This window comes from Leopardus geoffroyi, chromosome C2, assembly GCF_018350155.1.
Source record: "Leopardus geoffroyi isolate Oge1 chromosome C2, O.geoffroyi_Oge1_pat1.0, whole genome shotgun sequence".
In the NCBI taxonomy this organism is placed as follows: domain Eukaryota; kingdom Metazoa; phylum Chordata; class Mammalia; order Carnivora; family Felidae; genus Leopardus; species Leopardus geoffroyi.
This window is the reverse complement of record NC_059333.1, coordinates 99,903,465-99,918,044: the sequence shown is the minus strand read 5'-3', so window position 1 is coordinate 99,918,044 and position 14,580 is coordinate 99,903,465. Positions and strand designations below refer to the sequence as shown.

Genomic DNA, 14,580 nt, shown 5'->3' with positions numbered 1-14,580 from the left:
TACAGTATCAATTCAAATACTTTCAAAAATGCCCCTGTATCTTCCTGCAGTTTATTTGTAATGTGAATGAAGTATAAAATTACAATTATCTTCAATTACTTTCACAAAAAAGAAACACAACTGGATGTGATTTGGAGAGACTGAAGAGTTCAGGGTCCATAACACAATCTGTTTGCATCCAGATATGGTCAGTTTAATTTCTAGGATATCATTGCCTCACTCAGATATCAATATTTCTTACAGAATGAGAAAAAAAAATAGAAAAAATCAGTCATTTCAATTTAGTAATTAAGGTATAATGATTTCTTCATTTATAGCTCTGCTTTTCTCTGTTTCTATAGGGTCTAGATCATGAAGTAAAGCTTTGTGGTCAGAGTTCACTCCCTGTGGAAAGAGCAGTACCAGAATTTGAGCAAAAAAGTATAAACCACAGGTTGCTACATAGGAGTGGACCTTTCCATACATACATAAAGACCTTTACATACGTAAAGAAGTTTTAATTATATTTCAGAAATAGTGCAAAACTATGAATTTTGCCCTGAAGATTTAGATGATTTCTTGATCTCCTGAGAATCTCCAGGGTACTTTTTATTGATGAGATAGAAATGAAAGTGGTCATTAACTTGTGCAACACTGAAAATGGTACATGAATGGGAAGAAGTGAGCACCATGTATCATCCTGTATAATGATGAAAGTTAATATATGGCTTTGAGATGCTGACTTACCAAGGATATCAAGTATTATTTCATAATAAATTTCAAGTCTCTCTGCATTTCTCTACAGACCATATTTAATGCCAAATGATAAATCAGAGTTACTACAATGAGATTTCAGATTCTAGATTGTATTAAAATCTGAAAGCATTCATGCCATATAGCTGAACATTGGGAGGTTACTTGTATAGAAAGGACGCATAACAAGGAGAGCCAAATTTTTGAGCGCTTACATTTTGAATATTTGAATTTTTTTACTAAGAAACAGATGAGCAAGAGGAACACTAGATACAATTTTTAAAGTAATTTTAAGTGATTTGCTCATAAATGTGAAATATTGAATGTGGTAGATCATATAAAAATTAGAACCAATCACTTCATAACTGAAACCCATTGTAAGAAACACCTACTTCCAGACAATCCTGGCTTTCAGGACAATCTAAGGACAAGAGAAATCTAAGGTTGATAAAATTCAACTTTGCTGCAGGTTTAATGGATTTACAGAGAAGTAGTTGTAAGTAAAGGGGAAAAGGGATAAGGAAGGTTTAATATGAAGCTAAGGAACCACTGATCCAATAATTTGATGGAGGAACATATTATTTAGATGTATAACCTAAAGAGATTCATCTTCCCTTTAGCATTACTGAGGATATATTAATAACCTGCATGAAAAAATATCTAATTGACAAGTTCTTGCATACCAAAATATATCCTAAATAGGTACATCCATTTACCGTATTTCAGTACATGTTTTTATTATTAAAAGGTAAGAAATTGCATTTACTAACTTTTTGTGGTTAAGTACACAGATTTCAGGTCTTGCTTGTTATTTTGGACTTATTTTTTGGAAAAATCCTTAGAAGCCCAGAGATAGCAATTAGAAACAGAGATAAATTATCTTAGTGATGAGTTTCTTAACTGAATCAGTTGAAAATAAAATATAAATTGAGGTAAATTATGTATTGTATGGATTCAGAGAAGATATACTATTGGAATTCTCCTTTTAGTATGTCAACTTAATTACTAAACATTATATGTGAATTAATGATAACTTTTCTACTTTCCTTTTCTAATATTTTATTTTTAAAATGGAATATTCACACATATATATTCAAGCGACTCATACTATACATCCTTAGCATGTTTATATATTAAAAATGTGATGATTAAAATACATATGTATACATATACATTTTAATTAGTTTATTAAATTTAGATAAGCATGATTAATTTTTTTAATCTTTATTTTTGAGAGAGAGAGAGAGAGAGAGCAAGTGGGGAAGGAACAGAGAGAGAGAGAGGGAGACAGAATCTGAAGCAGGCTCCAGGTTCTGAGCTGTCAGCACAGAGACCCATGCAGGACTGGAACTCAGGAGCCACAAGTTCATGACCTGAGCTGAAGTTGGATGCTCAACTGACTGAGCCACCCAAGTACCCATAAGCATGATAAAAATCTTAAACCATATGTGTTTACGTATTTGACTTCTGTGTCCATGTGTTCCCTCAGTCATAAGGATATATGTGTACACATTTACACCTATAGCTTAGTGACACAAATTAAATTGATATGAATTGCTGCTGTCTTCAGCTTATGGAAATACAGCAAGAATTCTGTGCTGACAGTTGCTCCATTGCCAAATTGGGCACCATGTTGAATGTTTGTCTTCTCATTTCAAATTGAGAGTCAGTTTTCTATCTTTTTCTAAGACAGGAAATAGGCTAAAATCCATCTCAGCCTAGTTGCATCAATGACCATTTTCTCTTTGCATGACACCTAATCTTATCATATGGAGAGATGTCTCTGAGGAGATGAAAGATGGAACATGATGCCCCAAGAAGATTTGATTTAGAAATACAGAGTGAATATATGAGAGTATAGGGAGTGATTTGGAGCTGGAAAGAGAATGGCTTCAATTATCCTAGAAAAGAAGAAGGAAATCTATTTAGGAGGAAGGTAAGACTGAACTGAATTAAATATGTATAGGTAAATTTCACTTTAAATTTTATCAAGAGTATAAGACATTGTAAAAGCAGTCACAAACAGATTGATACTATTAGACTAATTTGACTGAAATACATAGAAATTAGATCTAGCCTCACGAACAAAGCTGGAATGTGTGAATTATTCACTATAATCTCATCCTAGTTTTCTGACTCCTGGAAATGAATTTGAACAATTCATTTTGGTAGTGGTGGTCATAGTAGTCATATTTGAGAGAAGAGACATGTACAAGTGAATGTGTAAATAAGGATCAGTAAGATTCAGTGATGAAATACCTGTAGGTTGTTACCTATAGAGACAGGTCAAGTTAAAAAAATGCATTTTAGTTAAACTGGTGTTTTTATTTAGTTTAAGCTGGTGAATTAAACTCATTCTACATTAAATTTATATATCCCTTCTGAACCCTGAGTCCTAAATCGTCCAAACTGGAAATTCACTGTCTATACTGATTAATTAATTGCCCGTTTTCCCTTTCTGCTCATCTGCACTTCTTAAACTAGGTACTCATGCAAGGAGTAGAATAAGTATAATGCATTTCCTGGGAACTTGAATAAAAAAAAAAAAGCCATGGTTTTATACTGAATCAGACATAAATACATTATAGAGTAGGACTTAAAAACACTGTAATACATTTTAAGACAAATCTTGTGATAACAAAAAAATATTACCTTATGCTCCCCAGCTCCCTAAAGTTCTAGTCTGAGAAACAGAATGTTTTCTTATGTATCTGGGGTTTGTCTGTTTAGGGAAGAAGTTTTTATGGCATAACTATGTTCTCTTCCTGTTCCCTATTCTCATCACATTCAGTGTTCAACAAATATTTATCATATGTGCTAGTGTTTACAATATCCTGTTATTCTTTCCTTACTGAGCTAGCAGGAAAATACATTTTGCACCTTTGAAATCAATCAGGATCATGTGACTAGTTCTGGTCAATCAAATATGAAATAAAATGAAAATGCTATTTTTATTCTGTGACCATAAAAATATGCTTTACAATTATACAGGATCCTCTGTTCTTTACTTCAGGAGTGGGGGAGACCATGAACTTCAGCTGGTACAACTAAAGGTCACTGTGTAGAGCAGGGTACCCCATAAACCCGGACGTGAGCACATTTTTAGAACCTGTTGCATGAGCAAAAGATAAACTTTTACTGTATTGAACCACTAAGATTGGGGTTTCACTGAAAGCATTATATCCTAACAAATGAAAGCATTTCTGTGTTTCAGACACAGTTCCATGTCCGTGGCCAATTAAGAAACAAAATGAGACAAAGATCCCCTCCTCTCCACTGCTGGAGTTTAATGCATAAAGGATGACATTTGTAGTAACATATTGGAAATAAGTAAGGGATTGATGAAGGAGGAAAAGAGAGGGTAATGAACATAATGGCTGATAGGTAGAATGATGGCCTCTCAAAGATGACACGCCATAATAACTGAAAATTGTGAATATGTTACTTACCTTTCAAAAGGGGCATTAGAGATGTAATCGAGTGAAGGATCTTGAAATGGAGGGTTTATTCTAGATTATCCAGGGGCATTAAGTGAAATCACAAAAGTCCTTATAAAAGAGTTGCAGGGGAGTCAGAATCAACTAAGGAGATGTATCATGGTGGCAAAGTTTGGAGTGACACAGGGACAAAAGCCAAAGGATGTAGTGGCCTCTAGAAGCCAGAAAAGGCAGGGAAATAGTTTCATCCCTAGAGGATCTAGAGGAATACAACCTTGCCAACCCATTTTAGACTTCTGACCTCCAGGAGAAATAAGATCATATACATCTGTGTTGTGTTAAGCCACTAAGTTTGTGGTAGTTTGTAGCAACAGTAGGAGACAAATACAGTTACCTAAAAAGAAGTGCTACAAGACCAAGTAACCTCACTTTGCTGCCGTGTCTTCAGGGCAGGCCACTGCTGTTGATTGACCTTGTAATATATGTGATAACAGGCTTAGACGTTTTGGGAGAAATACTAGTAGCTCTTTCCACCGTTCAGTTCCATTACCCTTTTTCATACTCAGATACATTTGTTTATTTGTTTCTCTTTGTTTGTTAATAGCAAGACCATAAATCCCAGTCTACTTTTCTTTTTTTTTTTTTTCCTTTTTTTTAAGTGTTTGTCACTGATCATTTTATGCCTTGAGATTCCTCTCTCTTCTCCAATACCAACCCGAATTTGTGGAAGATGGTGTTTCCCCAACTCTCCAATCCCATGGCAGCTTCCGTAAATAATTAAGAGAAACACCCATTGAGAGGGTTTTACTTTTGGAAATCAGACAAGAGATAACTAAAAAATTACAAATTGTTCAAAATTCTTAGAACCTTCATTGCTGGTCTAATTTTAAGGGTTCTCATTGACATGGTAGTTGAAAGACAACATTCTACTTCTGTCCTTGGCTTCTGAGACTTTCAATCAAAATTGACCCTCTTCGTAAGAAATGAAATTGGGTCTAAAGGTATTACAAAATGGAAAATTTGTGCTTCCTAGGCTTATGGCAATTAGCACTACAACTCTGGGTGAAACTGAGCTTACCAGTCTTATATTTAGGGACCAAGTGATTCACTTTCAGTAGTCCTTCACAGATTATTGTTCTGTTTTAGTCATCATATACCAAATATACAATTTTTCCATTTTTATTCAATTAAACACATGTTTCTTAAGTGCACAGCATTCATCTAGATGTTTTATCTAGAGTCCCCTACCATGCTCCCAAAAGGAAAAATAAATGTTGTGATATGTACTTGGGTCACCATAATGATTAATATTTTCCTTAATCCTGCATCTTTTTTGGATAACGGTATTTGAAGGTCGGGGGTACATGTGTACCAAGAATGGCAGTAATCACTGTTTGCCATGAAAACATTCACAGCTTGTTTGAAGAGAATGTGGGGTGTTTGGGTTTTGTTTTAGAATTTACTGATATTACAAGGTATGAAATGTTTAGACCCAAAGACTGAATATCTGAATAACAAAAAAGTGGAATCTTGTAACTTGAACCATCTTGAGAAACATTCAGCTTATAAATATGTAAACAAGATTCAACAACCACAGCATTCTTCCAACCTTACCAGATGTGCTTTCAAAGGGCTGTTTGGGGCCCTTCTTTTATGCTTTTCCCTTTTTTTATATTCTACTGCCTGAATATCAGGGAAAGGGCAAGTGATTACCTCGCATAGTTTTCTTCTACATATGAAATATGCATGAGATCTGTTCTTACTGAAAGTTTACATTTGCCCAGCTGGCTTAACATCTTTTGGGGGTCTTAGCCTTAGTGGCTTCATTAGACCTCCTGGAAAACAGATTTACATAGGAAATGGGAACTCAATTTAAATAATCTGTATGTCTTATAAGAACCCTTCATAGGAAAATTGTTCTTTCTTAAACAGCATTCAAATAAAAGTGAATTTTAAAATTTTGAGTGAACACTGTCCTCCACTCAGGAAAAAGTCCTTTAATTTGTTAACATATGTTAAGAATGCTTTTCTTTATTCTATAACCTTAAATTGCATGAATCTTTGAAGATCGCTCTTACTCATGTTTATTCTGAATTTAGAAGTTATCTTTCAATTATTCCACACATTGAGCTTTAATCTCAAGACATTAACAAGAATGTATTATAATGAAACGCTGTGACACCTTTAGATGTAAAGTACAATGTAATAGGTTAAAATAATCAAGAATATTCTAATATGTAACATAACATATTAATAAATAACATATCCCCTATGTCATATGCAATATATTAACTTATGTGATAATCTTGAGAATGGAGGGACTCTATGGAAATCTTACTTTTTATAAGATGATTTATTTATTTCAGTAATTTATTCCACAGCATTTAGGGAGTGCCTACTAAGTTATAGGCTCTATTCTAGTTTCTTGGGATGCATCTGTGAGTAAAAATTACAAAACTTCCACAGAAGAAGTAATTATCTAGTAAGGGAAACAGTCTATAGACAATAAACATAATTCTGAAATGTTGTAATATGTTAGAAGATAATGAATACCAGGAGAAAATCCAATAGGCTGGAGAGTTCCGTCTGGGAGGGAGTTACCTTGCAGATTTCTAGGGAATGTACATTGCGGGGACAACTGTATCAAAGGTCCTAGGGTTGGAATTACCAGGCCTGTTCGTGGGGAAAAAAAAGAGGACATTGTTTGTAGAGTGAAATGAGAAATGGTGGCAAGAAATGAAGCTGGAGGGATTTGTATTAATGGTGAGACGGGGGAGATGGGAGAAGATCACATAGGGCCAGCAGGCATTTTACTAAATATCAATTTTTTTTTACTAAAAATATCGATTTAATGGAATTTTTGGAGCAAAGGAATGACTTGTCTGAGTTATTTTTTTAAATGTTTATTTATTTTGAGAGAGATACAAGGAGAGAGAGAGTGTGAGTGGGGGAGGGGCAAAGAGAGAGAGAGAGAGAGAGAGAGAGAGAGAGAATCCCAAGCAGGCTCCATGCTCAGCACAGAGACCTACATAGGGCTCAATCTCACAACAGTGAAATCTCCACCTTAACTGATATCAACAGTCGAAACTTAACCGACTGAGTCACCCAGGTGCCAGAGTTGTCTGAGTTATTTTTTTTTAATGTTCATTTATTTAGAAAGAGAGAGACCCCAAGTGGGGAAGGTGCAGAGAGAGAGGGGGATGTGAAAGCAGGCTCTACACTGACAGCAGAGAGCCCCGTGTGGGCTTGAACTCATGAACCATGAGCTTATGACCTGAGCTGAAGTGGGATGCTCAACCGACTGAGTTACCCCCTTCTGAGTTATTTTTAACAAGATTATTTTGGCTGTTAGTTTTGATAACGAACTACACTTAGAATTGCAATAATTCAGGAGAGCGGTGATGAAAGCTCAGATCCAGTTGGTAAAGTGCTGCCATTGAGAAGTAGTAGGACTCTTAGTATATGTTTTGAAAGTAGGAACTTCTTTATTAATTGTATGTGAGGTGAAAGAGAAGTCAAGAATGAGTATAAGCATTTTGGTCTGATACAGTGGAGGTATGGACTTGTCATCAATGGAGATGAAGTAAACTTCAGCTAAAACAGATCTGAAAAGGGGGTCAGAAATTTAATTGTGTACATGATTAGTTTAAGATATCTTTTAAATATGTGAGTAGAAAGTCACAAAAACTGGTATCCTAGTCTGGAGTTTGGGTGATACATCTGAGCTGGAGGTATAAATTTGGGAGCCATTTAGATTATCAATGGTGTTTACAACCATAAGAGAGTATACATTTCCCAAAGAAATGAGTGCCATGTTAAAGATTTTTAAAAATCTCTATGTGGAGGCAAAACCTAAGCCTTAGAACTCCAACTTTGAAAAGTTAGAGAGATGAAGAACTAACATATGAGATTGAGAGAGTGACCAAGGTAGGAATAAAACAAAGAGAATGGGTATGGTGTCCTGGGAGCCAAGTGAATTATTTTATTTATTGTACTGTATTGTACCGTATTTAGCTTATATTATATTTCCAGTAGATAGGAGTGGAAAAGGTGTAAAGGTATGCAAACATAAGTGATAGTTTCAGAATGACTGAGAACTGAGTACTTGATTTAGCAACATAGAATATATTGATGACTTTAACAGACTGCTTTGGTGGGTGAAAACCTGCCTGGAATGAGTTTGAGAAAAGATGGTAGAAAAGTATTTGGAGACAGGGGATACCATGCAAGGGGGATTTCATTTTTAATTTTTTAAAAATGTTTATTTATTTTTGAAAGAGAGAGTCAGAGCGTGAGTGGGGGAGGGGCAGAGAGAGAGGGAGACACAGAATCCGAAGCAGGCTTTAGGCTCCAAGCCAACTCAGGGCTCGAACTCACGAACCATGAGATCATGACCTGAGCCAAAGTTGGATGCTCGACCTACTGAGCCACCCAGGCACCCCTCATTTTTAATGGGAAAAGCAGTGACATCATATTTGCATGCTGATAGGAAATGTGTGAGAAAAAATGTATAGGACTGGGTAAGATATTCAGACTGGAGATTTCAACAAGGTGAGAATCAATGGAATTCAATGCATAAATGAAGGGATGAGTCTCAGGCAAGAGTCCTAGGAGTTTGTTTATAGCAATAGGAGGTAAAGAAGAGCAAAAAAAAAAAAAAAAAAAAAAAAGGCGGGGGGGCATGTGTGTTGTATGTGTGTGTATGTTTAAGTAGGCTCCATGCCTAATGTGGGGCTTGAACTCACAACCCAGAGACCAAGAGTTGTATGCTCTACTGACTGAGTCAGAAAGAAGAGAAATGGTCAACAAATGGGCATAAGTGAAGAGTGATAAAGTGGAAGGGATATGTTGTAGATTTGATATCAGAGGATATAATGTGAAATAGACTAAGAGAGTAGAGGAATGAGTGAGCCCATAAAATATACTGTAATATACTATACTAATTGCAGGGCAGAACCAAGTATCCGCTTAAAGTTTGTGGACATGAATTTAAAGTGACATCAGTTTGCACATTCCCCAAAGTCTAGCGAGATATATGGCACGTAGGAAGTCACTATTAAAGATCTGATGAATAAATGAAAAAAATGCTTGAAATATCCTTAAAAGGTACTGAATATATAGTATAGAAATCACCTTTGCATGTTTGATTTTCTACTTATTTTGTCTTCCTAAGCCCCATATTTGGACTAATCATGGAGAGAAAAAGATCTACTTTAAGTGCCTGGGAAACAGACTCTGAGATCTGCATAAAAGAGGTTTATTGCAAAATATTTCAGAATTGGGAATGGGGGCAGTCAAATTGTGATGTAGTTCCAATAAGGGACTCAATTAATCTTACAGGGAGTTGGAATGTATCTTAAAAATTGTCATAATTGAGACGAAATTGGTAGGATTTTATACCCCTTTAGTAGACAGTCATTGGATATAGGCCACCCGAGGAGTGGATGTGTCACCTTGTTCAAGGCACGATCTTTCTGCCTAGGATAATTCCTGAAGAAGGAGTTAGCATGTCATAATGTTAGTTATAAAATATAATTTTAGAAAAGGTCTTAAAGAGATAATTTTCATTTACTAGATTCTCCCCTCCCTTATAAATATTCAAAACACTTTGTAATGTAATTACCTCTTATTCCGCATTGGTGATATTTAATACCAAACATTAACATTTTTCCAAGATGAGAGTCTAAAGTATGGAGAAAAGATAGGTTCAATAAGGCAGGTAGAGATTATAGGACACTTAATCTGGCTATCTGGCTCTTGAAACAATAATCCTTTTGTATCTAGCTTTTCTGACTCTATCAAAATTAATAATAAATAAATAAATAGAAATAGTATCTAATTGTGACCCAGTAACTTGATTTTATAATTTCTGGAATGTGTTTCAGCCTGAAGTTGGAAAGTGATTGGCTACAAAACACAAAAAGGATACACCGTTTATTTCATGCACTTACCAGGAATTGGAGAAATATGCTGGGCACAGGTAGGTAAGGTAAGGTGACCATAGGTAAGGTGACCATAGGATGTATCATCTGATCCCAGATCCTTTGAGAATAAATGAGGCAGGAACAAGGACTGTCTCACTATCTGTAGCAGGGTTCTTCCATCACCAAGGCATGTTAAGGCTCAAAGTAGAAGTCAGAAGAGCACGACATGGGTCACAGCGGTTGTTTGTCCTTTTGATCCCTGTGTTCAGAAGAATAGGGAAAAAGGGAATCAGAAGACATTTGACATTTACAAGAAGTCATTAACCTAGCTAGGATAAAAACGGGGGGGGGGGAGGGGGAACCATTAATCTGTAAGTTAAAATCAAACCCAAAGGAAAAAGTATAAACTACACATGAACAGAGAAAAGCCATACTTGCCTGTGAAATGACACAGAGGAAGCACTATGTCACTGGATTATGGTACTCAGGATAAAGTAGTACACGCATATACCTGATATCCAACGGAAACTCTTAGAGTTTGCAAGTCATGTAGAAACTCTCTTCACACATAATTGTGGGGCAAAAGGTGACAAAAGAATTTAATTTTATTTAAACTTTCAAAGTTCTGATGTGACTAGTATACGTTTTTCTAACTCGTTATACAAATCCTACATGCTTCTTTGTAAATGTATTTAGTATAAAGTGGGCTTAATTTTTTAAAAGATTTTATATGGTGTAATGGTTAATTTTAGGTGTCAACTTAACTGAGGTTAGGGATGCCCAGAGAGCTGGTGAAATATTATTGCTGGGTGTGTCCATGAGGGTGTCTATGAAAGAGTTTCATTTGAATCAGTACTCTTGAGTAGAGCTGATTACAATCACCAGTGTTAAGTGGGTATTATCCAATCTACTGAGGGGTGAGTAAAACAAATGGTGAAAGAAGGGTGAATTGACTCTCTCTGCTGGAGCTGAGATGTCCATCATCTCCTACCCTCAACATTGGCACTCCTGGTTCTCAGGCTTTTCGTCTCAGACTGGGATTACATCATCACCCTCATGCCCCATTCTTGGAGCTTAGGACTGGAATGTACACCATCAGATTTCCTGGTTCTCTGGCCTCAAAACTTAGACTGAATTATACCACTGGCTTTCCTTCTCCTTTAGCTTTCAGACAACAGATCATGGGACTTTTTGGCCTCTGTAATGGTGTGAGCCAAGTCCTGTAATATGCAAACATACCTTATTTTATTGTGCTTTGTTTTATTGCACTTCACAAATACTGTGTGTTTTACAAACTGGAAAGAGAAAAAATGCCAACATTAACAGGAGCTTGGAAGAAGTTGATTCCAATCCTCATGGATGACTTTGAGGGGTTCAAGGCTTCAGTGGAGGAAGTAACTGCAGATGTGGTGAAAATAGTGAGAGCTAGAATTAGAAGTGGAGACTGAAGATATGGCTGAATGGCTGCAATCTCATGACAAAAGTTTAATGAATGCAGAGTTGCTTCTTATGGGTGAGCAAGAAAGTTACTGAGTTTCTTGAGATAAAATCTACTCCTGGTGAAGGTGCTGAGAATACTATTGAAATGACAACGAATGATTTAGAATATTACATACACTTAGGTGATAAAACAATGGCAGTTATACCCAATTGAGAGGACTGACTTCAATTTAAAAAAAAATTTTTTTTTTTTTTTTTTTTTTTTTTAGAGAGAGAGAGAGAGAAAGAGAGCACGTGTAAGCAGGGGAGGGGCAGAGAGAGAGGCAGAGAGAGAATCCCGAGCAGGCCCCTTACTGTCAGTGCAGAGCTCATGAACTGTGAGATCGTCACCTGAGGGGAAATCAAGAGTCCAAAGCTTAATGTACTGAGCCACCCTGGCGCCCCTTGACTCCAATTTTGAAATAAATTCTACTTCGGGTAAATTGCTATCAAATGGCATCACATACTACAGAGAAATCACTGGTGAAAAGAAGAGCCAATGGATACAACAAACTTTATTATTATCTTATTTTAGGAAATTGCCACAGCCACCCCAATCTTCAACAACCTGATTAGTCAGCAGACATCAACATCCAGGCAAAACCTTCCACGAGCTGAAAGCTCAAATGATGTTGAGCCTTTTCAGAGCAATAAAGTATTTTCAATTAGATGTGTACTTTTTTCAGACCTAATACTATTGCACACTTAATAGACTATAGTATAGTGTAAAAACAACTTTTATATGTGCTGGGACACCAAAAATTAATTGTAATAGCTTTATTGAAATATTCATTTTATTGTTGTGGTCTGGAACTGAACCTGCACTATCTCCGAGGTATATCTGTATATCCTATTGGTTCTGCTTCGCTGAACAACCCTGACTAATATATTTTGTTATTAAGTATTTCACAGGTAGCAGTTGGAATAAAGACAAAAGAACACATTATCATTTCTTCTCCCAACATATGACTTTATATTTATACCCAAATATTTTTCCAGGAGTACTAAAATGATTAGTGTTGGGCTCTTCTAATTTGAATGGGGTTTCAGTGGAATTTAGAGCAAAATAGGAAGTATGTTTATTAACTATAACCAAAACCAAACATACATTTTAGGAAACTATATGGTTTTTGATAGAATAAGCTTTTTTGACTTTCAAATTCAGCATTGTCTTCCAATCAAAAGAAGGAGAGACCTAGAAGGAATTGCAGTAGGAAATTGGAGAAAACTGGAGCTTTAAATATTAAAGCACCCTATGTATAACAATAAGTAGAAAATAATGGAAAGTGGATTCTCGATCATGGCACTTTTTTTTTTTTAAACTATGAGAGCAAGGTTTTCCTGGCTTCTTTTTCATCTGATGATATTTGATTAAGCTATGAATTTATTATACATACTTCATGGTTACAACTATTTAATTTTTTTTAAACAACAGTGAAAAAACTGGTGAATCAACTCACCTCCATACCGGGATACAGTTCCCCTCCCATGTACTTACATTCTTACACTAAATATACATAAAATATAAAGATAACTGAATAAATATATTTCTACTTACAAATTATTATTATTTTTTTTTGCATAACACATCAGAGACTGTTACTAATTCTCTCTGTGTACTCAAGTATTTAAAAACCTAGTATGTTCAGGTTTACATTTAAACATCCATAGTTCAGGGGCGCCTGGGTGGCGCAGTCGGTTAAGCGTCCGACTTCAGCCAGGTCACGATCTCGCGGTCCGTGAGTTCGAGCCCCGTGTCGGGCTCTGGGCTGATGGCTCAGAGCCTGGAGCCTGTTTCCGATTCTGTGTCTCCCTCTCTCTCTACCCCTCCCCCGTTCATGCTCTGTCTCTCTCTGTCCCAAAAAAATAAAAATAAACGTTGAAAAAAAAATTTAAAAAAATAAACATCCATAGTTCATTTCTGCTATCATAGTGTAAGTTGTCATCCTGAATAATATAATGTCTGTCACTTTAGTCTGCACAGTAGCCACTCTTATAAAAACATATCAGATAATATGATTCTTTTGTAGAACTAGATAAGCCATTGAAAGAAAGTAAGAAACATCTGAGTGGTAAAGATAACAGAAAATTACTCTACCTTATTTTTTGGTACCTACTATTCAGTAGAGTAGAATTGAATAATAACTTCTCTCATAATTTTTTTGGAACACCTGATTCCAGAAGTGTAACTTTATCTTCATTTTGCATAACATGGTACAATAATTTTGCTTTAATAATTTTTATCATAAATAATTTTTAAAAATCAATGTCTTTTAAGTTATTTTTAATTTTCTCTTAAATATTAGTGATTAATGAAAGTTGAAAGCTAATTACTAAATATTAAAACATACAAATTAAGGCAATTAAATTATAGAAAGGAAACCATAACTAATTCAGGAGATGGGGTTAATTTTGAATATTTAACAATTAATGGAATGATCTTAGAAAATTTGGAAAACTCTCCATTTTTGTACAAAGTTCCCCATTTTTTTAAAGTAAGTTTTCTGTAGTTGCCTTTGTAGTATTTAATTATTTTAAATTGAAGGCCAAAAACTTATTTGGAGAAAGATAAAGCAACACCAAGTCGCAGGTAACTTATCTTATAAAGTCTTCTTTTCTACTATGGTTCAATAATGGTACATTTTCATTTTCAAAACTGGGCCATAAAACTGTATGACAGGAAAAATTCAATGACTCTTCTTTACAATAAAGAACCCAATCATGGACCCAATAAAGAGCTACACTTTAAGAATTATTAAGAAAAAACAAAGCTTCATTTTAGCAATTGTTTAGATTAAATACAGAAAGTATAGTATTTCTGAGTACTATATACTAAGCCCAATATTTCGTTAGATATTATAAAAATAATATTGAGCAAAAAGAAGTAATATATAATTCAGAATGTATATTGAGACCTCTTGTGAATCTTCCAAAAATGACATTAATCTGAGCAAGTATATTGAAACATTTACATATTCCCTTTGAATTCATACACTTATCCTTTTTTT

At 35.2% G+C, this 14,580-nt stretch overlaps 1 long non-coding RNA gene across 1 annotated transcript; it reads left to right on the top strand.

Annotated features, from left to right (window-relative positions):
• Window positions 1-386: 386 nt before the first annotated feature.
• LOC123576156 lies at window positions 387-11,634 on the top strand. Its single transcript, XR_006701194.1, has 4 exons — window positions 387-398; window positions 7,103-7,107; window positions 7,748-7,752; window positions 11,523-11,634. It is a non-coding gene; the product is annotated as an uncharacterized LOC123576156 (long non-coding RNA).
• Window positions 11,635-14,580: the final 2,946 nt, after the last annotated feature.